This window comes from Triturus cristatus, chromosome 6 (genome assembly GCF_964204655.1).
Source record: "Triturus cristatus chromosome 6, aTriCri1.1, whole genome shotgun sequence".
Classification (NCBI taxonomy): Eukaryota; Metazoa; Chordata; class Amphibia; order Caudata; family Salamandridae; genus Triturus; species Triturus cristatus.
Window position 1 is genome coordinate 884,852,368 of NC_140589.1, and position 22,979 is coordinate 884,875,346.

The 22,979-nt window shown below is 45.5% G+C and overlaps 16 non-coding genes across 16 annotated transcripts; 12 read left to right on the forward strand and 4 right to left on the reverse strand.

Moving 5' to 3' along the window:
- The first annotated feature begins 1,273 nt into the window (after positions 1-1,273).
- On the forward strand, positions 1,274-1,380 carry LOC146820708 (U6 spliceosomal RNA). The gene has a single exon (XR_014965324.1). It is a non-coding gene; the product is annotated as a U6 spliceosomal RNA (small nuclear RNA).
- Positions 1,381-3,247: 1,867 nt separating this feature from the next.
- On the forward strand, positions 3,248-3,354 carry LOC146820709 (U6 spliceosomal RNA). Its single transcript, XR_014965433.1, has one exon. It is a non-coding gene; the product is annotated as a U6 spliceosomal RNA (small nuclear RNA).
- Positions 3,355-4,363: 1,009 nt separating this feature from the next.
- TRNAR-ACG (transfer RNA arginine (anticodon ACG)) lies at positions 4,364-4,436 on the reverse strand. The gene has a single exon. It is a non-coding gene; the product is annotated as a tRNA-Arg (tRNA).
- Positions 4,437-5,218: 782 nt separating this feature from the next.
- On the forward strand, positions 5,219-5,325 carry LOC146820711 (U6 spliceosomal RNA). Its single transcript, XR_014964506.1, has one exon. It is a non-coding gene; the product is annotated as a U6 spliceosomal RNA (small nuclear RNA).
- A 1,854-nt stretch (positions 5,326-7,179) lies between these two features.
- Positions 7,180-7,286, forward strand: LOC146820712 (U6 spliceosomal RNA). The gene has a single exon (XR_014965325.1). It is a non-coding gene; the product is annotated as a U6 spliceosomal RNA (small nuclear RNA).
- Positions 7,287-9,145: 1,859 nt separating this feature from the next.
- On the forward strand, positions 9,146-9,252 carry LOC146820713 (U6 spliceosomal RNA). Its single transcript, XR_014965435.1, has one exon. It is a non-coding gene; the product is annotated as a U6 spliceosomal RNA (small nuclear RNA).
- Positions 9,253-10,261: 1,009 nt separating this feature from the next.
- On the reverse strand, positions 10,262-10,334 carry TRNAR-ACG (transfer RNA arginine (anticodon ACG)). Its single transcript has one exon. It is a non-coding gene; the product is annotated as a tRNA-Arg (tRNA).
- A 768-nt stretch (positions 10,335-11,102) lies between these two features.
- On the forward strand, positions 11,103-11,209 carry LOC146820715 (U6 spliceosomal RNA). The gene has a single exon (XR_014964425.1). It is a non-coding gene; the product is annotated as a U6 spliceosomal RNA (small nuclear RNA).
- Positions 11,210-13,063: 1,854 nt separating this feature from the next.
- LOC146820716 (U6 spliceosomal RNA) lies at positions 13,064-13,170 on the forward strand. Its single transcript, XR_014965326.1, has one exon. It is a non-coding gene; the product is annotated as a U6 spliceosomal RNA (small nuclear RNA).
- Positions 13,171-15,030: 1,860 nt separating this feature from the next.
- LOC146820717 (U6 spliceosomal RNA) lies at positions 15,031-15,137 on the forward strand. Its single transcript, XR_014965436.1, has one exon. It is a non-coding gene; the product is annotated as a U6 spliceosomal RNA (small nuclear RNA).
- A 1,844-nt stretch (positions 15,138-16,981) lies between these two features.
- On the forward strand, positions 16,982-17,088 carry LOC146820718 (U6 spliceosomal RNA). The gene has a single exon (XR_014965327.1). It is a non-coding gene; the product is annotated as a U6 spliceosomal RNA (small nuclear RNA).
- A 1,865-nt stretch (positions 17,089-18,953) lies between these two features.
- LOC146820719 (U6 spliceosomal RNA) lies at positions 18,954-19,060 on the forward strand. The gene has a single exon (XR_014965437.1). It is a non-coding gene; the product is annotated as a U6 spliceosomal RNA (small nuclear RNA).
- A 1,009-nt stretch (positions 19,061-20,069) lies between these two features.
- On the reverse strand, positions 20,070-20,142 carry TRNAR-ACG (transfer RNA arginine (anticodon ACG)). The gene has a single exon. It is a non-coding gene; the product is annotated as a tRNA-Arg (tRNA).
- Positions 20,143-20,910: 768 nt separating this feature from the next.
- Positions 20,911-21,017, forward strand: LOC146820721 (U6 spliceosomal RNA). The gene has a single exon (XR_014964426.1). It is a non-coding gene; the product is annotated as a U6 spliceosomal RNA (small nuclear RNA).
- A 1,009-nt stretch (positions 21,018-22,026) lies between these two features.
- On the reverse strand, positions 22,027-22,099 carry TRNAR-ACG (transfer RNA arginine (anticodon ACG)). The gene has a single exon. It is a non-coding gene; the product is annotated as a tRNA-Arg (tRNA).
- A 772-nt stretch (positions 22,100-22,871) lies between these two features.
- LOC146820723 (U6 spliceosomal RNA) lies at positions 22,872-22,978 on the forward strand. Its single transcript, XR_014965328.1, has one exon. It is a non-coding gene; the product is annotated as a U6 spliceosomal RNA (small nuclear RNA).
- The last annotated feature ends 1 nt before the right edge of the window (position 22,979 follows it).

The following is a 22,979-nucleotide window of genomic DNA, read 5'->3' on the forward strand; positions in this document are numbered from 1 at the left end:
AATGAACTGCCTTCCTCTCTCCTTACCTGTGGTTATGCCTGGCTGCTTGGTTCCAGTTGTAGGCCTACATCCCACAGGCAATTTGCTTGTCTCTCTCACACATGTAAATGGGTCAGCACTCAAGTGCACACACCTGCCTGCACCCACAGATCCTCTCACACACACTTTTCTCAACAAGATTTTTTCCTAGTTTAGAGACTCAGAGACCCATGTTGAAATACAAAAGCAGCACACCACATGACGGCCTTCACATAGAATCCAGCAGCAAATGAGAAACTTTTAACTAGCCGTGGTCCTATTACTGCAGCCCTACCATGGAACGACTGCTGGATGAGTCGTGCTCGAGAATATTGAACCTACAACAAGTCTGAGGTAAATAAGAATTCCACAGGAATACCATAAACAGGGACCTATGACCCTTTCGAGCCAGATAGGAATCAAACCTACAATCGTCTGATCCGTAGTCAGACGCGTTATCCATTGCGCCACTGGCCCCATGTAGGTACACCCATACTTTTGTCCTTAAGAGGACCAGAAATTGTGTGTGTGTGTGTGTGTGTGTGTTTTAAAACACCATTCCATCAACCTTTTTAGCCATGTTTACTGCTCACAACCAGAAGACACAAGTAAACCCACCTGAGGGACCTCCTGAAATTCTGTTCTGTCAGGTGTTCCTAACTTATACAAAGGACTTTAGGAGAAGGAAGGACCTAAAAGTCAGGCGAAATGGTCCTAGATCCAAGGAAATGTTTTAGATCAGCCTCAGTTTCTTAAATAGTCTGCATTAACATCATCAGTTCCACGTCTGTGTGGAGCTGATCTTGAGGACTTCTTAATCAGCAGGCGGGTACAACAATAAAGTGTTTAATATTACAATACAGGCGAAAATTCAGACACCTTGTCATAGGCTCACCTTGTCCAGGGACCCAGGCATGCTGCCTTTCCACTCTCAGAGCCCTTCACCTAACCTACTGTGCAGCTGTTTCACCTCTAATATCACTGTTCCACAGGCAGCGTGATGTCACAATGTTCCTTGTCTGTAGCCTGAACCATGAGCCTTTGCAACCCTGGCATAATCTACATACTTCCAATTGGTGAAGTCTTGGACCACAAATGCAGTGAAGAATAATGGATTGTTACTCTTCATTCATTTTTGCCCATTGGCTCAGATTTGAATGCTTACAGGCCATCCGAGCATCTCTGCCACGCCACCCTATGTCTAGAGACTGTAGATTTAGAGAGTTTATAAACATTGTAGGTTCATCAATGAAGTGTGCTCGCTTCGGCAGCACATATACTAAAATTGGAACGATACAGAGAAGATTAGCATGGCCCCTGCGCAAGGATGACACGCAAATTCGTGAAGCGTTCCATATTTTTACCAGCTTTCAGGAGAGAAATGTTCTATGTTTTCAAGACTAATTGAAATAATAAAGCAGGTTCCAGTGCTTTCCTCCTAATATGTATTTTTCAATTTTTCTCTCCTCAACATTTTTAATGTATTTACCTCGCAGTAAAGAAGGTGCACTCTATGTGTCCAGCTGCATTTAGCAAGGAAGCCTGCAGGACTTCTGGGACTTTTCTTTCTCTTCTTCAGCCTCCCTGTCATTATTCTTCACAACCCCCAAATCTATACTGCTGCCAGCGATGCGTTGCTTTGTGGGAAGCAAGACAAAGAGAAGGGGAGGGCCTATGCAAATGATGGCCTCAGGGCTGTCTGGGAGTCCCTTTTCAGCAGTACTGTTAAAATCCGCCTTGCAACCAGATTGGTCGGGTAAGCTGAAAAACACCAGGCATGATTGGGCACCGGGTCCTCTAGGCCCTTGGAGGACATATTGGGCCTGCATCCCTCAGTTTCTGAGGTCCAAGAAATGTTCACCCTCCACCCTAATAGAGAGGTCGTGGCCGATCGTGGCCGATCGGGGCAGAAGGGAGCAGGGCAAGATGCTCATGATCCTGCTCTAATAATGAACTGCCTTCCTCTCTCCTTACCTGTGGTTATGCCTGGCTGCTTGGTTCCAGTTGTAGGCCTACATCCCACAGGCAATTTGCTTGTCTCTCTCACACATGTAAATGGGTCAGCACTCAAGTGCACACACCTGCCTGCACCCACAGATCCTCTCACACACACTTTTCTCAACAAGATTTTTTCCTAGTTTAGAGACTCAGAGACCCATGTTGAAATACAAAAGCAGCACACCACATGACGGCCTTCACATAGAATCCAGCAGCAAATGAGAAACTTTTAACTAGCCGTGGTCCTATTACTGCAGCCCTACCATGGAACGACTGCTGGATGAGTCGTGCTCGAGAATATTGAACCTACAACAAGTCTGAGGTAAATAAGAATTCCACAGGAATACCATAAACAGGGACCTATGACCCTTTCGAGCCAGATAGGAATCAAACCTACAATCGTCTGATCCGTAGTCAGACGCGTTATCCATTGCGCCACTGGCCCCATGTAGGTACACCCATACTTTTGTCCTTAAGAGGACCAGAAATTGTGTGTGTGTGTGTGTGTGTGTGTGTGTGTGTTTTAAAACACCATTCCATCAACCTTTTTAGCCATGTTTACTGCTCACAACCAGAAGACACAAGTAAACCCACCTGAGGGACCTCCTGAAATTCTGTTCTGTCAGGTGTTCCTAACTTATACAAAGGACTTTAGGAGGAGGAAGGACCTAAAAGTCAGGCGAAATGGTCCTAGATCCAAGGAAATGTTTTAGATCAGCCTCAGTTTCTTAAATAGTCTGCATTAACATCATCAGTTCCACGTCTGTGTGGAGCTGATCTTGAGGACTTCTTAATCAGCAGGCGGGTACAACAATAAAGTGTTTAATATTACAATACAGGCGAAAATTCAGACACCTTGTCATAGGCTCACCTTGTCCAGGGACCCAGGCATGCTGCCTTTCCACTCTCAGAGCCCTTCACCTAACCTACTGTGCAGCTGTTTCACCTCTAATATCACTGTTCCACAGGCAGCGTGATGTCACAATGTTCCTTGTCTGTAGCCTGAACCATGAGCCTTTGCAACCCTGGCATAATCTACATACTTCCAATTGGTGAAGTCTTGGACCACAAATGCAGTGAAGAATAATGGATTGTTACTCTTCATTCATTTTTGCCCATTGGCTCAGATTTGAATGCTTACAGGCCATCCGAGCATCTCTGCCAGGCCACCCTATGTCTAGAGACTGTAGATTTAGAGAGTTTATAAACATTGTAGGTTCATCACTGAAGTGTGCTCGCTTCGGCAGCACATATACTAAAATTGGAACGATACAGAGAAGATTAGCATGGCCCCTGCGCAAGGATGACACGCAAATTCGTGAAGCGTACCATATTTTTACCAGCTTTCAGGAGAGAAATGTTCTATGTTTTCAAGACTAATTGAAATAATAAAGCAGGTTCCAGTGCTTTCCTCCTAATATGTATTTTTCAATTTTTCTCTCCTCAACATTTTTAATGTATTTACCTCGCAGTAAAGAAGGTGCACTCTATGTGTCCAGCTGCATTTAGCAAGGAAGCCTGCAGGACTTCTGGGACTTTTCTTTCTCTTCTTCAGCCTCCCTGTCATTATTCTTCACAACCCCCAAATCTATACTGCTGCCAGCGATGCGTTGCTTTGTGGGAAGCAAGACAAAGAGAAGGGGAGGGCCTATGCAAATGATGGCCTCAGGGCTGTCTGGGAGTCCCTTTTCAGCAGTACTGTTAAAATCCGCCTTGCAACCAGATTGGTCTGGTAAGCTGAAAAATACCAGGCATGATTGGGCACCGGGTCCTCTAGGCCCTTGGAGGACATATTGGGCCTGCATCCCTCAGTTTCTGAGGTCCAAGAAATGTTCACCCTCCACCCTAATAGAGAGGTCTTGGCCGATCGTGGACGATCGGGGCAAAAGGGAGCAGGGCAAGATGCTCATGATCCTGCTCTAATAATGAACTGCCTTCCTCTCTCCTTACCTGTGGTTATGCCTGGCTGCTTGGTTCCAGTTGTAGGCCTACATCCCACAGGCAATTTGCTTGTCTCTCTCACACATGTAAATGGGTCAGCACTCAAGTGCACACACCTGCCTGCACCCACAGATCCTCTCACACACACTTTTCTCAACAAGATTTTTTCCTAGTTTAGAGACTCAGAGACCCATGTTGAAATACAAAAGCAGCACACCACATGACGGCCTTCACATAGAATCCAGCAGCAAATGGGAAACTTTTAACCAGCCGTGGTCCTATTACTGCAGCCCTACCATGGAACGACTGCTGGATGAGTCGTGCTCAAGAATATTGAACCTACAACAAGTCTGAGGTAAATAAGAATTCCACAGGAATACCATAAAACAGGGACCTATGACCCTTTCGAGCCAGATAGGAGTCGAACCTACAATCTTCTGATCCGTAGTCAGACACGTTATCCATTGCGCCACTGGCCCCATGTAGGTACACCCATACTTTTGTCCTTAAGAGGACCAGAAATTGTGTGTGTGTGTGTGTGTGTGTGTGTGTTTTAAAACACCATTCCATCAACCTTTTTAGCCATGTTTACTGCTCACAACCAGAAGACACAAGTAAACCCACCTGAGGGACCTCCTGAAATTCTGTTCTGTCAGGTGTTCCTAACTTATACAAAGGACTTTAGGAGGAGGAAGGACCTAAAAGTCAGGCGAAATGGTCCTAGATCCAAGGAAATGTTTTAGATCAGCCTCAGTTTCTTAAATAGTCTGCATTAACATCATCAGTTCCACGTCTGTGTGGAGCTGATCTTGAGGACTTCTTAATCAGCAGGCGGGTACAACAATAAAGTGTTTAATATTACAATACAGGTGAAAATTCAGACACCTTGTCATAGGCTCACCTTGTCCAGGGACCCAGGCATGCTGCCTTTCCACTCTCAGAGCCCTTCACCTAACCTACTGTGCAGCTGTTTCACCTCTAATATCACTGTTCCACAGGCAGCGTGATGTCACAATGTTCCTTGTCTGTAGCCTGAACCATGAGCCTTTGCAACCCTGGCATAATCTACATACTTCCAATTGGTGAAGTCTTGGACCACAAATGCAGTGAAGAATAATGGATTGTTACTCTTCATTCATTTTTGCCCATTGGCTCAGATTTGAATGCTTACAGGCCATCCGAGCATCTCTGCCAGGCCACCCTATGTCTAGAGACTGTAGATTTAGAGAGTTTATAAACATTGTAGGTTCATCAATGAAGTGTGCTCGCTTCGGCAGCCCATATACTAAAATTGGAACGATACAGAGAAGATTAGCATGGCCCCTGCGCAAGGATGACACGCAAATTCGTGAAGCGTTCCATATTTTTACCAGCTTTCAGGAGAGAAATGTTCTATGTTTTCAAGACTAATTGAAATAATAAAGCAGGTTCCAGTGCTTTCCTCCTAATATGTATTTTTCAATTTTTCTCTCCTCAACATTTTTAATGTATTTACCTCGCAGTAAAGAAGGTGCACTCTATGTGTCCAGCTGCATTTAGCAAGGAAGCCTGCAGGACTTCTGGGACTTTTCTTTCTCTTCTTCAGCCTCCCTGTCATTATTCTTCACAACCCCCAAATCTATACTGCTGCCAGCGATGCGTTGCTTTGTGGGAAGCAAGACAAAGAGAAGGGGAGGGCCTATGCAAATGATGGCCTCAGGGCTGTCTGGGAGTCCCTTTTCAGCAGTACTGTTAAAATCCGCCTTGCAACCAGATTGGTCGGGTAAGCTGAAAAACACCAGGCATGATTGGGCACCGGGTCCTCTAGGCCCTTGGAGGACATATTGGGCCTGCATCCCTCAGTTTCTGAGGTCCAAGAAATGTTCACCCTCCACCCTAATAGAGAGGTCTTGGCCGATCGTGGCCGATCGGGGCAGAAGGGAGCAGGGCAAGATGCTCATGATCCTGCTCTAATAATGAACTGCCTTCCTCTCTCCTTACCTGTGGTTATGCCTGGCTGCTTGGTTCCAGTTGTAGGCCTACATCCCACAGGCAATTTGCTTGTCTCTCTCACACATGTAAATGGGTCAGCACTCAAGTGCACACACCTGCCTGCACCCACAGATCCTCTCACACACACTTTTCTCAACAAGATTTTTTCCTAGTTTAGAGACTCAGAGACCCATGTTGAAATACAAAAGCAGCACACCACATGACGGCCTTCACATAGAATCCAGCAGCAAATGGGAAACTTTTAACCAGCCGTGGTCCTATTACTGCAGCCCTACCATGGAACGACTGCTGGATGAGTCGTGCTCAAGAATATTGAACCTACAACAAGTCTGAGGTAAATAAGAATTCCACAGGAATACCATAAAACAGGGACCTATGACCCTTTCGAGCCAGATAGGAGTCAAACCTACAATCTTCTGATCCGTAGTCAGACGCGTTATCCATTGCGCCACTGGCCCCATGTAGGTACACCCATACTTTTGTCCTTAAGAGGACCAGAAATTGTGTGTGTGTGTGTGTGTTTTAAAACACCATTCCATCAACCTTTTTAGCCATGTTTACTGCTCACAACCAGAAGACACAAGTAAACCCACCTGAGGGACCTCCTGAAATTCTGTTCTGTCAGGTGTTCCTAACTTATACAAAGGACTTTAGGAGGAGGAAGGACCTAAAAGTCAGGCGAAATGGTCCTAGATCCAAGGAAATGTTTTAGATCAGCCTCAGTTTCTTAAATAGTCTGCATTAACATCATCAGTTCCACGTCTGTGTGGAGCTGATCTTGAGGACTTCTTAATCAGCAGGCGGGTACAACAATAAAGTGTTTAATATTACAATACAGGCGAAAATTCAGACACCTTGTCATAGGCTCACCTTGTCCAGGGACCCAGGCATGCTGCCTTTCCACTCTCAGAGCCCTTCACCTAACCTACTGTGCAGCTGTTTCACCTCTAATATCACTGTTCCACAGGCAGCTTGATGTCACAATGTTCCTTGTCTGTAGCCTGAACCATGAGCCTTTGCAACCCTGGCATAATCTACATACTTCCAATTGGTGAAGTCTTGGACCACAAATGCAGTGAAGAATAATGGATTGTTACTCTTCATTCATTTTTGCCCATTGGCTCAGATTTGAATGCTTACAGGCCATCCGAGCATCTCTGCCAGGCCACCCTATGTCTAGAGACTGTAGATTTAGAGAGTTTATAAACATTGTAGGTTCATCAATGAAGTGTGCTCGCTTCGGCAGCACATATACTAAAATTGGAACGATACAGAGAAGATTAGCATGGCCCCTGCGCAAGGATGACACGCAAATTCGTGAAGCGTTCCATATTTTTACCAGCTTTCAGGAGAGAAATGTTCTATGTTTTCAAGACTAATTGAAATAATAAAGCAGGTTCCAGTGCTTTCCTCCTAATATGTATTTTTCAATTTTTCTCTCCTCAACATTTTTAATGTATTTACCTCGCAGTAAAGAAGGTGCACTCTATGTGTCCAGCTGCATTTAGCAAGGAAGCCTGCAGGACTTCTGGGACTTTTCTTTCTCTTCTTCAGCCTCCCTGTCATTATTCTTCACAACCCCCAAATCTATACTGCTGCCAGCGATGCGTTGCTTTGTGGGAAGCAAGACAAAGAGAAGGGGAGGGCCTATGCAAATGATGGCCTCAGGGCTGTCTGGGAGTCCCTTTTCAGCAGTACTGTTAAAATCCGCCTTGCAACCAGATTGGTCGGGTAAGCTGAAAAACACCAGGCATGATTGGGCACCGGGTCCTCTAGGCCCTTGGAGGACATATTGGGCCTGCATCCCTCAGTTTCTGAGGTCCAAGAAATGTTCACCCTCCACCCTAATAGAGAGGTCTTGGCCGATCGTGGCCGATCGGGGCAGAAGGGAGCAGGGCAAGATGCTCATGATCCTGCTCTAATAATGAACTGCCTTCCTCTCTCCTTACCTGTGGTTATGCATGGCTGCTTGGTTCCAGTTGTAGGCCTACATCCCACAGGCAATTTGCTTGTCTCTCTCACACATGTAAATGGGTCAGCACTCAAGTGCACACACCTGCCTGCACCCACAGATCCTCTCACACACACTTTTCTCAACAAGATTTTTTCCTAGTTTAGAGACTCAGAGACCCATGTTGAAATACAAAAGCAGCACACCACATGACGGCCTTCACATAGAATCCAGCAGCAAATGAGAAACTTTTAACTAGCCGTGGTCCTATTACTGCAGCCCTACCATGGAACGACTGCTGGATGAGTCGTGCTCGAGAATATTGAACCTACAACAAGTCTGAGGTAAATAAGAATTCCACAGGAATACCATAAACAGGGACCTATGACCCTTTCGAGCCAGATAGGAATCAAACCTACAATCGTCTGATCCGTAGTCAGACGCGTTATCCATTGCGCCACTGGCCCCATGTAGGTACACCCATACTTTTGTCCTTAAGAGGACCAGAAATTGTGTGTGTGTGTGTGTGTGTGTGTTTTAAAACACCATTCCATCAACCTTTTTAGCCATGTTTACTGCTCACAACCAGAAGACACAAGTAAACCCACCTGAGGGACCTCCTGAAATTCTGTTCTGTCAGGTGTTCCTAACTTATACAAAGGACTTTAGGAGGAGGAAGGACCTAAAAGTCAGGCGAAATGGTCCTAGATCCAAGGAAATGTTTTAGATCAGCCTCAGTTTCTTAAATAGTCTGCATTAACATCATCAGTTCCACGTCTGTGTGGAGCTGATCTTGAGGACTTCTTAATCAGAAGGCGGGTACAACAATAAAGTGTTTAATATTACAATACAGGCGAAAATTCAGACACCTTGTCATAGGCTCACCTTGTCCAGGGACCCAGGCATGCTGCCTTTCCACTCTCAGAGCCCTTCACCTAACCTACTGTGCAGCTGTTTCACCTCTAATATCACTGTTCCACAGGCAGCGTGATGTCACAATGTTCCTTGTCTGTAGCCTGAACCATGAGCCTTTGCAACCCTGGCATAATCTACATACTTCCAATTGGTGAAGTCTTGGACCACAAATGCAGTGAAGAATAATGGATTGTTACTCTTCATTCATTTTTGCCCATTGGCTCAGATTTGAATGCTTACAGGCCATCCGAGAATCTCTGCCAGGCCACCCTATGTCTAGAGACTGTAGATTTAGAGAGTTTATAAACATTGTAGGTTCATCACTGAAGTGTGCTCGCTTCGGCAGCACATATACTAAAATTGGAACGATACAGAGAAGATTAGCATGGCCCCTGCGCAAGGATGACACGCAAATTCGTGAAGCGTACCATATTTTTACCAGCTTTCAGGAGAGAAATGTTCTATGTTTTCAAGACTAATTGAAATAATAAAGCAGGTTCCAGTGCTTTCCTCCTAATATGTATTTTTCAATTTTTCTCTCCTCAACATTTTTAATGTATTTACCTCGCAGTAAAGAAGGTGCACTCTATGTGTCCAGCTGCATTTAGCAAGGAAGCCTGCAGGACTTCTGGGACTTTTCTTTCTCTTCTTCAGCCTCCCTGTCATTATTCTTCACAACCCCCAAATCTATACTGCTGCCAGCGATGCGTTGCTTTGTGGGAAGCAAGACAAAGAGAAGGGGAGGGCCTATGCAAATGATGGCCTCAGGGCTGTCTGGGAGTCCCTTTTCAGCAGTACTGTTAAAATCCGCCTTGCAACCAGATTGGTCTGGTAAGCTGAAAAATACCAGGCATGATTGGGCACCGGGTCCTCTAGGCCCTTGGAGGACATATTGGGCCTGCATCCCTCAGTTTCTGAGGTCCAAGAAATGTTCACCCTCCACCCTAATAGAGAGGTCTTGGCCGATCGTGGCCGATCGGGGCAAAAGGGAGCAGGGCAAGATGCTCATGATCCTGCTCTAATAATGAACTGCCTTCCTCTCTCCTTACCTGTGGTTATGCCTGGCTGCTTGGTTCCAGTTGTAGGCCTACATCCCACAGGCAATTTGCTTGTCTCTCTCACACATGTAAATGGGTCAGCACTCAAGTGCACACACCTGCCTGCACCCACAGATCCTCTCACACACACTTTTCTCAACAAGATTTTTTCCTAGTTTAGAGACTCAGAGACCCATGTTGAAATACAAAAGCAGCACACCACATGACGGCCTTCACATAGAATCCAGCAGCAAATGGGAAACTTTTAACCAGCCGTGGTCCTATTACTGCAGCCCTACCATGGAACGACTGCTGGATGAGTCGTGCTCAAGAATATTGAACCTACAACAAGTCTGAGGTAAATAAGAATTCCACAGGAATACCATAAAACAGGGACCTATGACCCTTTCGAGCCAGATAGGAGTCGAACCTACAATCTTCTGATCCGTAGTCAGACACGTTATCCATTGCGCCACTGGCCCCATGTAGGTACACCCATACTTTTGTCCTTAAGAGGACCAGAAATTGTGTGTGTGTGTGTTTTAAAACACCATTCCATCAACCTTTTTAGCCATGTTTACTGCTCACAACCAGAAGACACAAGTAAACCCACCTGAGGGACCTCCTGAAATTCTGTTCTGTCAGGTGTTCCTAACTTATACAAAGGACTTTAGGAGGAGGAAGGACCTAAAAGTCAGGCGAAATGGTCCTAGATCCAAGGAAATGTTTTAGATCAGCCTCAGTTTCTTAAATAGTCTGCATTAACATCATCAGTTCCACGTCTGTGTGGAGCTGATCTTGAGGACTTCTTAATCAGCAGGCGGGTACAACAATAAAGTGTTTAATATTACAATACAGGTGAAAATTCAGACACCTTGTCATAGGCTCACCTTGTCCAGGGACCCAGGCATGCTGCCTTTCCACTCTCAGAGCCCTTCACCTAACCTACTGTGCAGCTGTTTCACCTCTAATATCACTGTTCCACAGGCAGCGTGATGTCACAATGTTCCTTGTCTGTAGCCTGAACCATGAGCCTTTGCAACCCTGGCATAATCTACATACTTCCAATTGGTGAAGTCTTGGACCACAAATGCAGTGAAGAATAATGGATTGTTACTCTTCATTCATTTTTGCCCATTGGCTCAGATTTGAATGCTTACAGGCCATCCGAGCATCTCTGCCAGGCCACCCTATGTCTAGAGACTGTAGATTTAGAGAGCTTATAAACATTGTAGGTTCATCAATGAAGTGTGCTCGCTTCGGCAGCACATATACTAAAATTGGAACGATACAGAGAAGATTAGCATGGACCCTGCGCAAGGATGACACGCAAATTCGTGAAGCGTTCCATATTTTTACCAGCTTTCAGGAGAGAAATGTTCTATGTTTTCAAGACTAATTGAAATAATAAAGCAGGTTCCAGTGCTTTCCTCCTAATATGTATTTTTCAATTTTTCTCTCCTCAACATTTTTAATGTATTTACCTCGCAGTAAAGAAGGTGCACTCTATGTGTCCAGCTGCATTTAGCAAGGAAGCCTGCAGGACTTCTGGGACTTTTCTTTCTCTTCTTCAGCCTCCCTGTCATTATTCTTCACAACCCCCAAATCTATACTGCTGCCAGCGATGCGTTGCTTTGTGGGAAGCAAGACAAAGAGAAGGGGAGGGCCTATGCAAATGATGGCCTCAGGGCTGTCTGGGAGTCCCTTTTCAGCAGTACTGTTAAAATCCGCCTTGCAACCAGATTGGTCGGGTAAGCTGAAAAACACCAGGCATGATTGGGCACCGGGTCCTCTAGGCCCTTGGAGGACATATTGGGCCTGCATCCCTCAGTTTCTGAGGTCCAAGAAATGTTCACCCTCCACCCTAATAGAGAGGTCTTGGCCGATCGTGGCCGATCGGGGCAGAAGGGAGCAGGGCAAGATGCTCATGATCCTGCTCTAATAATGAACTGCCTTCCTCTCTCCTTACCTGTGGTTATGCCTGGCTGCTTGGTTCCAGTTGTAGGCCTACATCCCACAGGCAATTTGCTTGTCTCTCTCACACATGTAAATGGGTCAGCACTCAAGTGCACACACCTGCCTGCACCCACAGATCCTCTCACACACACTTTTCTCAACAAGATTTTTTCCTAGTTTAGAGACTCAGAGACCCATGTTGAAATACAAAAGCAGCACACCACATGACGGCCTTCACATAGAATCCAGCAGCAAATGGGAAACTTTTAACCAGCCGTGGTCCTATTACTGCAGCCCTACCATGGAACGACTGCTGGATGAGTCGTGCTCAAGAATATTGAACCTACAACAAGTCTGAGGTAAATAAGAATTCCACAGGAATACCATAAAACAGGGACCTATGACCCTTTCGAGCCAGATAGGAGTCAAACCTACAATCTTCTGATCCGTAGTCAGACGCGTTATCCATTGCGCCACTGGCCCCATGTAGGTACACCCATACTTTTGTCCTTAAGAGGACCAGAAATTGTGTGTGTGTGTGTGTGTTTTAAAACACCATTCCATCAACCTTTTTAGCCATGTTTACTGCTCACAACCAGAAGACACAAGTAAACCCACCTGAGGGACCTCCTGAAATTCTGTTCTGTCAGGTGTTCCTAACTTATACAAAGGACTTTAGGAGGAGGAAGGACCTAAAAGTCAGGCGAAATGGTCCTAGATCCAAGGAAATGTTTTAGATCAGCCTCAGTTTCTTAAATAGTCTGCATTAACATCATCAGTTCCACGTCTGTGTGGAGCTGATCTTGAGGACTTCTTAATCAGCAGGCGGGTACAACAATAAAGTGTTTAATATTACAATACAGGCGAAAATTCAGACACCTTGTCATAGGCTCACCTTGTCCAGGGACCCAGGCATGCTGCCTTTCCACTCTCAGAGCCCTTCACCTAACCTACTGTGCAGCTGTTTCACCTCTAATATCACTGTTCCACAGGCAGCTTGATGTCACAATGTTCCTTGTCTGTAGCCTGAACCATGAGCCTTTGCAACCCTGGCATAATCTACATACTTCCAATTGGTGAAGTCTTGGACCACAAATGCAGTGAAGAATAATGGATTGTTACTCTTCATTCATTTTTGCCCAGTGGCTCAGATTTGAATGCTTACAGGCCATCCGAGCATCTCTGCCAGGCCACCCTAGGTCTAGAGACTGTAGATTTAGAGAGTTTATAAACATTGTAGGTTCATCAATGAAGTGTGCTCGCTTCGGCAGCACATATACTAAAATTGGAACGATACAGAGAAGATTAGCATGGCCCCTGCGCAAGGATGACACGCAAATTCGTGAAGCGTTCCATATTTTTACCAGCTTTCAGGAGAGAAATGTTCTATGTTTTCAAGACTAATTGAAATAATAAAGCAGGTTCCAGTGCTTTCCTCCTAATATGTATTTTTCAATTTTTCTCTCCTCAACATTTTTAATGTATTTACCTCGCAGTAAAGAAGGTGCACTCTATGTGTCCAGCTGCATTTAGCAAGGAAGCCTGCAGGACTTCTGGGACTTTTCTTTCTCTTCTTCAGCCTCCCTGTCATTATTCTTCACAACCCCCAAATCTATACTGCTGCCAGCGATGCGTTGCTTTGTGGGAAGCAAGACAAAGAGAAGGGGAGGGCCTATGCAAATGATGGCCTCAGGGCTGTCTGGGAGTCCCTTTTCAGCAGTACTGTTAAAATCCGCCTTGCAACCAAATTGGTCGGGTAAGCTGAAAAACACAAGGCATGATTGGGCACCGGGTCCTCTAGGCCCTTGGAGGACATATTGGGCCTGCATCCCTCAGTTTCTGAGGTCCAAGAAATGTTCACCCTCCACCCTAATAGAGAGGTATTGGCCGATCGTGGCCGATCGGGGCAGAAGGGAGCAGGGCAAGATGCTCATGATCCTGCTCTAATAATGAACTGCCTTCCTCTCTCCTTACCTGTGGTTATGCCTGGCTGCTTGGTTCCAGTTGTAGGCCTACATCCCACAGGCAATTTGCTTGTCTCTCTCACACATGTAAATGGGTCAGCACTCAAGTGCACACACCTGCCTGCACCCACAGATCCTCTCACACACACTTTTCTCAACAAGATTTTTTCCTAGTTTAGAGACTCAGAGACCCATGTTGAAATACAAAAGCAGCACACCACATGACGGCCTTCACATAGAATCCAGCAGCAAATGGGAAACTTTTAACTAGCCGTGGTCCTATTACTGCAGCCCTACCATGGAACGACTGCTGGATGAGTCGTGCTCGAGAATATTGAACCTACAACAAGTCTGAGGTAAATAAGAATTCCACAGGAATACCATAAAACATGGACCTATGACCCTTTCGAGCCAGATAGGAATCAAACCTACAATCTTCTGATCCGTAGTCAGACGCGTTATCCATTGCACCACTGGCCCCATGTAGGTACACCCATACTTTTGTCCTTAAGAGGATCAGAAATTGTGTGTGTGTGTGTGTGTGTGTGTTTTAAAACACCATTCCATCAACCTTTTTAGCCATGTTTACTGCTCACAACCAGAAGACACAAGTAAACCCACCTGAGGGACCTCCTGAAATTCTGTTCTGTCAGGTGTTCCTAACTTATACAAAGGACTTTAGGAGGAGGAAGGACCTAAAAGTCAGGCGAAATGGTCCTAGATCCAAGGAAATGTTTTAGATCAGCCTCAGTTTCTTAAATAGTCTGCATTAACATCATCAGTTCCACGTCTGTGTGGAGCTGATCTTGAGGACTTCTTAATCAGCAGGCGGGTACAACAATAAAGTGTTTAATATTACAATACAGGCGAAAATTCAGACACCTTGTCATAGGCTCACCTTGTCCAGGGACCCAGGCATGCTGCCTTTCCACTCTCAGAGCCCTTCACCTAACCTACTGTGCAGCTGTTTCACCTCTAATATCACTGTTCCACAGGCAGCGTGATGTCACAATGTTCCTTGTCTGTAGCCTGAACCATGAGCCTTTGCAACCCTGGCATAATCTACATACTTCCAATTGGTGAAGTCTTGGACCACAAATGCAGTGAAGAATAATGGATTGTTACTCTTCATTCATTTTTGCCCATTGGCTCAGATTTGAATGCTTACAGGCCATCCGAGCATCTCTGCCAGGCCACCCTATGTCTAGAGACTGTAGATTTAGAGAGTTTATAAACATTGTAGGTTCATCACTGAAGTGTGCTCGCTTCGGCAGCACATATACTAAAATTGGAACGATACAGAGAAGATTAGCATGGCCCCTGCGCAAGGATGACACGCAAATTCGTGAAGCGTACCATATTTTTACCAGCTTTCAGGAGAGAAATGTTCTATGTTTTCAAGACTAATTGAAATAATAAAGCAGGTTCCAGTGCTTTCCTCCTAATATGTATTTTTCAATTTTTCTCTCCTCAACATTTTTAATGTATTTACCTCGCAGTAAAGAAGGTGCACTCTATGTGTCCAGCTGCATTTAGCAAGGAAGCCTGCAGGACTTCTGGGACTTTTCTTTCTCTTCTTCAGCCTCCCTGTCATTATTCTTCACAACCCCCAAATCTATACTGCTGCCAGCGATGCGTTGCTTTGTGGGAAGCAAGACAAAGAGAAGGGGAGGGCCTATGCAAATGATGGCCTCAGGGCTGTCTGGGAGTCCCTTTTCAGCAGTACTGTTAAAATCCGCCTTGCAACCAGATTGGTCTGGTAAGCTGAAAAATACCAGGCATGATTGGGCACCGGGTCCTCTAGGCCCTTGGAGGACATATTGGGCCTGCATCCCTCAGTTTCTGAGGTCCAAGAAATGTTCACCCTCCACCCTAATAGAGAGGTCTTGGCCGATTGGGGCAGAAGGGAGCAGGGCAAGATGCTCATGATCCTGCTCTAATAATGAACTGCCTTCCTCTCTCCTTACCTGTGGTTATGCCTGGCTGCTTGGTTCCAGTTGTAGGCCTACATCCCACAGGCAATTTGCTTGTCTCTCTCACACATGTAAATGGGTCAGCACTCAAGTGCACACACCTGCCTGCACCCACAGATCCTCTCACACACACTTTTCTCAACAAGATTTTTTCCTAGTTTAGAGACTCAGAGACCCATGTTGAAATACAAAAGCAGCACACCACATGACGGCCTTCACATAGAATCCAGCAGCAAATGGGAAACTTTTAACCAGCCGTGGTCCTATTACTGCAGCCCTACCATGGAACGACTGCTGGATGAGTCGTGCTCAAGAATATTGAACCTACAACAAGTCTGAGGTAAATAAGAATTCCACAGGAATACCATAAAACAGGGACCTATGACCCTTTCGAGCCAGATAGGAGTCAAACCTACAATCTTCTGATCCGTAGTCAGACGCGTTATCCATTGCGCCACTGGCCCCATGTAGGTACACCCATACTTTTGTCCTTAAGAGGACCAGAAATTGTGTGTGTGTGTGTGTGTTTTAAAACACCATTCCATCAACCTTTTTAGCCATGTTTACTGCTCACAACCAGAAGACACAAGTAAACCCACCTGAGGGACCTCCTGAAATTCTGTTCTGTCAGGTGTTCCTAACTTATACAAAGGACTTTAGGAGGAGGAAGGACCTAAAAGTCAGGCGAAATGGTCCTAGATCCAAGGAAATGTTTTAGATCAGCCTCAGTTTCTTAAATAGTCTGCATTAACATCATCAGTTCCACGTCTGTGTGGAGCTGATCTTGAGGACTTCTTAATCAGCAGGCGGGTACAACAATAAAGTGTTTAATATTACAATACAGGCGAAAATTCAGACACCTTGTCATAGGCTCACCTTGTCCAGGGACCCAGGCATGCTGCCTTTCCACTCTCAGAGCCCTTCACCTAACCTACTGTGCAGCTGTTTCACCTCTAATATCACTGTTCCACAGGCAGCGTGATGTCACAATGTTCCTTGTCTGTAGCCTGAACCATGAGCCTTTGCAACCCTGGCATAATCTACATACTTCCAATTGGTGAAGTCTTGGACCACAAATGCAGTGAAGAATAATGGATTGTTACTCTTCATTCATTTTTGCCCATTGGCTCAGATTTGAATGCTTACAGGCCATCCGAGCATCTCTGCCAGGCCACCCTATGTCTAGAGACTGTAGATTTAGAGAGTTTATAAACATTGTAGGTTCATCAATGAAGTGTGCTCGCTTCGGCAGCACATATACTAAAATTGGAACGATACAGAGAAGATTAGCATGGCCCCTGCGCAAGGATGACACGCAAATTCGTGAAGCGTTCCATATTTTTACCAGCTTTCAGGAGAGAAATGTTCTATGTTTTCAAGACTAATTGAAATAATAAAGCAGGTTCCAGTGCTTTCCTCCTAATATGTATTTTTCAATTTTTCTCTCCTCAACATTTTTAATGTATTTACCTCGCAGTAAAGAAGGTGCACTCTATGTGTCCAGCTGCATTTAGCAAGGAAGCCTGCAGGACTTCTGGGACTTTTCTTTCTCTTCTTCAGCCTCCCTGTCATTATTCTTCACAACCCCCAAATCTATACTGCTGCCAGCGATGCGTTGCTTTGTGGGAAGCAAGACAAAGAGAAGGGGAGGGCCTATGCAAATGATGGCCTCAGGGCTGTCTGGGAGTCCCTTTTCAGCAGTACTGTTAAAATCCGCCTTGCAACCAGATTGGTCGGGTAAGCTGAAAAACACCAGGCATGATTGGGCACCGGGTCCTCTAGGCCCTTGGAGGACATATTGGGCCTGCATCCCTCAGTTTCTGAGGTCCAAGAAATGTTCACCCTCCACCCTAATAGAGAGGTCTTGGCCGATCGTGGCCGATCGGGGCAGAAGGGAGCAGGGCAAGATGCTCATGATCCTGCTCTAATAATGAACTGCCTTCCTCTCTCCTTACCTGTGGTTATGCATGGCTGCTTGGTTCCAGTTGTAGGCCTACATCCCACAGGCAATTTGCTTGTCTCTCTCACACATGTAAATGGGTCAGCACTCAAGTGCACACACCTGCCTGCACCCACAGATCCTCTCACACACACTTTTCTCAACAAGATTTTTTCCTAGTTTAGAGACTCAGAGACCCATGTTGAAATACAAAAGCAGCACACCACATGACGGCCTTCACATAGAATCCAGCAGCAAATGAGAAACTTTTAACTAGCCGTGGTCCTATTACTGCAGCCCTACCATGGAACGACTGCTGGATGAGTCGTGCTCGAGAATATTGAACCTACAACAAGTCTGAGGTAAATAAGAATTCCACAGGAATACCATAAACAGGGACCTATGACCCTTTCGAGCCAGATAGGAATCAAACCTACAATCGTCTGATCCGTAGTCAGACGCGTTATCCATTGCGCCACTGGCCCCATGTAGGTACACCCATACTTTTGTCCTTAAGAGGACCAGAAATTGTGTGTGTGTGTGTGTGTGTGTGTGTGTGTTTTAAAACACCATTCCATCAACCTTTTTAGCCATGTTTACTGCTCACAACCAGAAGACACAAGTAAACCCACCTGAGGGACCTCCTGAAATTCTGTTCTGTCAGGTGTTCCTAACTTATACAAAGGACTTTAGGAGGAGGAAGGACCTAAAAGTCAGGCGAAATGGTCCTAGATCCAAGGAAATGTTTTAGATCAGCCTCAGTTTCTTAAATAGTCTGCATTAACATCATCAGTTCCACGTCTGTGTGGAGCTGATCTTGAGGACTTCTTAATCAGAAGGCGGGTACAACAATAAAGTGTTTAATATTACAATACAGGCGAAAATTCAGACACCTTGTCATAGGCTCACCTTGTCCAGGGACCCAGGCATGCTGCCTTTCCACTCTCAGAGCCCTTCACCTAACCTACTGTGCAGCTGTTTCACCTCTAATATCACTGTTCCACAGGCAGCGTGATGTCACAATGTTCCTTGTCTGTAGCCTGAACCATGAGCCTTTGCAACCCTGGCATAATCTACATACTTCCAATTGGTGAAGTCTTGGACCACAAATGCAGTGAAGAATAATGGATTGTTACTCTTCATTCATTTTTGCCCATTGGCTCAGATTTGAATGCTTACAGGCCATCCGAGAATCTCTGCCAGGCCACCCTATGTCTAGAGACTGTAGATTTAGAGAGTTTATAAACATTGTAGGTTCATCACTGAAGTGTGCTCGCTTCGGCAGCACATATACTAAAATTGGAACGATACAGAGAAGATTAGCATGGCCCCTGCGCAAGGATGACACGCAAATTCGTGAAGCGTACCATATTTTTACCAGCTTTCAGGAGAGAAATGTTCTATGTTTTCAAGACTAATTGAAATAATAAAGCAGGTTCCAGTGCTTTCCTCCTAATATGTATTTTTCAATTTTTCTCTCCTCAACATTTTTAATGTATTTACCTCGCAGTAAAGAAGGTGCACTCTATGTGTCCAGCTGCATTTAGCAAGGAAGCCTGCAGGACTTCTGGGACTTTTCTTTCTCTTCTTCAGCCTCCCTGTCATTATTCTTCACAACCCCCAAATCTATACTGCTGCCAGCGATGCGTTGCTTTGTGGGAAGCAAGACAAAGAGAAGGGGAGGGCCTATGCAAATGATGGCCTCAGGGCTGTCTGGGAGTCCCTTTTCAGCAGTACTGTTAAAATCCGCCTTGCAACCAGATTGGTCTGGTAAGCTGAAAAATACCAGGCATGATTGGGCACCGGGTCCTCTAGGCCCTTGGAGGACATATTGGGCCTGCATCCCTCAGTTTCTGAGGTCCAAGAAATGTTCACCCTCCACCCTAATAGAGAGGTCTTGGCCGATCGTGGCCGATCGGGGCAAAAGGGAGCAGGGCAAGATGCTCATGATCCTGCTCTAATAATGAACTGCCTTCCTCTCTCCTTACCTGTGGTTATGCCTGGCTGCTTGGTTCCAGTTGTAGGCCTACATCCCACAGGCAATTTGCTTGTCTCTCTCACACATGTAAATGGGTCAGCACTCAAGTGCACACACCTGCCTGCACCCACAGATCCTCTCACACACACTTTTCTCAACAAGATTTTTTCCTAGTTTAGAGACTCAGAGACCCATGTTGAAATACAAAAGCAGCACACCACATGACGGCCTTCACATAGAATCCAGCAGCAAATGGGAAACTTTTAACCAGCCGTGGTCCTATTACTGCAGCCCTACCATGGAACGACTGCTGGATGAGTCGTGCTCAAGAATATTGAACCTACAACAAGTCTGAGGTAAATAAGAATTCCACAGGAATACCATAAAACAGGGACCTATGACCCTTTCGAGCCAGATAGGAGTCGAACCTACAATCTTCTGATCCGTAGTCAGACACGTTATCCATTGCGCCACTGGCCCCATGTAGGTACACCCATACTTTTGTCCTTAAGAGGACCAGAAATTGTGTGTGTGTGTGTTTTAAAACACCATTCCATCAACCTTTTTAGCCATGTTTACTGCTCACAACCAGAAGACACAAGTAAACCCACCTGAGGGACCTCCTGAAATTCTGTTCTGTCAGGTGTTCCTAACTTATACAAAGGACTTTAGGAGGAGGAAGGACCTAAAAGTCAGGCGAAATGGTCCTAGATCCAAGGAAATGTTTTAGATCAGCCTCAGTTTCTTAAATAGTCTGCATTAACATCATCAGTTCCACGTCTGTGTGGAGCTGATCTTGAGGACTTCTTAATCAGCAGGCGGGTACAACAATAAAGTGTTTAATATTACAATACAGGTGAAAATTCAGACACCTTGTCATAGGCTCACCTTGTCCAGGGACCCAGGCATGCTGCCTTTCCACTCTCAGAGCCCTTCACCTAACCTACTGTGCAGCTGTTTCACCTCTAATATCACTGTTCCACAGGCAGCGTGATGTCACAATGTTCCTTGTCTGTAGCCTGAACCATGAGCCTTTGCAACCCTGGCATAATCTACATACTTCCAATTGGTGAAGTCTTGGACCACAAATGCAGTGAAGAATAATGGATTGTTACTCTTCATTCATTTTTGCCCATTGGCTCAGATTTGAATGCTTACAGGCCATCCGAGCATCTCTGCCAGGCCACCCTATGTCTAGAGACTGTAGATTTAGAGAGCTTATAAACATTGTAGGTTCATCAATGAAGTGTGCTCGCTTCGGCAGCACATATACTAAAATTGGAACGATACAGAGAAGATTAGCATGGACCCTGCGCAAGGATGACACGCAAATTCGTGAAGCGTTCCATATTTTTACCAGCTTTCAGGAGAGAAATGTTCTATGTTTTCAAGACTAATTGAAATAATAAAGCAGGTTCCAGTGCTTTCCTCCTAATATGTATTTTTCAATTTTTCTCTCCTCAACATTTTTAATGTATTTACCTCGCAGTAAAGAAGGTGCACTCTATGTGTCCAGCTGCATTTAGCAAGGAAGCCTGCAGGACTTCTGGGACTTTTCTTTCTCTTCTTCAGCCTCCCTGTCATTATTCTTCACAACCCCCAAATCTATACTGCTGCCAGCGATGCGTTGCTTTGTGGGAAGCAAGACAAAGAGAAGGGGAGGGCCTATGCAAATGATGGCCTCAGGGCTGTCTGGGAGTCCCTTTTCAGCAGTACTGTTAAAATCCGCCTTGCAACCAGATTGGTCGGGTAAGCTGAAAAACACCAGGCATGATTGGGCACCGGGTCCTCTAGGCCCTTGGAGGACATATTGGGCCTGCATCCCTCAGTTTCTGAGGTCCAAGAAATGTTCACCCTCCACCCTAATAGAGAGGTCTTGGCCGATCGTGGCCGATCGGGGCAGAAGGGAGCAGGGCAAGATGCTCATGATCCTGCTCTAATAATGAACTGCCTTCCTCTCTCCTTACCTGTGGTTATGCCTGGCTGCTTGGTTCCAGTTGTAGGCCTACATCCCACAGGCAATTTGCTTGTCTCTCTCACACATGTAAATGGGTCAGCACTCAAGTGCACACACCTGCCTGCACCCACAGATCCTCTCACACACACTTTTCTCAACAAGATTTTTTCCTAGTTTAGAGACTCAGAGACCCATGTTGAAATACAAAAGCAGCACACCACATGACGGCCTTCACATAGAATCCAGCAGCAAATGGGAAACTTTTAACCAGCCGTGGTCCTATTACTGCAGCCCTACCATGGAACGACTGCTGGATGAGTCGTGCTCAAGAATATTGAACCTACAACAAGTCTGAGGTAAATAAGAATTCCACAGGAATACCATAAAACAGGGACCTATGACCCTTTCGAGCCAGATAGGAGTCGAACCTACAATCTTCTGATCCGTAGTCAGACGCGTTATCCATTGCGCCACTGGCCCCATGTAGGTACACCCATACTTTTGTCCTTAAGAGGACCAGAAATTGTGTGTGTGTGTGTGTGTTTTAAAACACCATTCCATCAACCTTTTTAGCCATGTTTACTGCTCACAACCAGAAGACACAAGTAAACCCACCTGAGGGACCTCCTGAAATTCTGTTCTGTCAGGTGTTCCTAACTTATACAAAGGACTTTAGGAGGAGGAAGGACCTAAAAGTCAGGCGAAATGGTCCTAGATCCAAGGAAATGTTTTAGATCAGCCTCAGTTTCTTAAATAGTCTGCATTAACATCATCAGTTCCACGTCTGTGTGGAGCTGATCTTGAGGACTTCTTAATCAGCAGGCGGGTACAACAATAAAGTGTTTAATATTACAATACAGGCGAAAATTCAGACACCTTGTCATAGGCTCACCTTGTCCAGGGACCCAGGCATGCTGCCTTTCCACTCTCAGAGCCCTTCACCTAACCTACTGTGCAGCTGTTTCACCTCTAATATCACTGTTCCACAGGCAGCTTGATGTCACAATGTTCCTTGTCTGTAGCCTGAACCATGAGCCTTTGCAACCCTGGCATAATCTACATACTTCCAATTGGTGAAGTCTTGGACCACAAATGCAGTGAAGAATAATGGATTGTTACTCTTCATTCATTTTTGCCCATTGGCTCAGATTTGAATGCTTACAGGCCATCCGAGCATCTCTGCCAGGCCACCCTAGGTCTAGAGACTGTAGATTTAGAGAGTTTATAAACATTGTAGGTTCATCAATGAAGTGTGCTCGCTTCGGCAGCACATATACTAAAATTGGAACGATACAGAGAAGATTAGCATGGCCCCTGCGCAAGGATGACACGCAAATTCGTGAAGCGTTCCATATTTTTA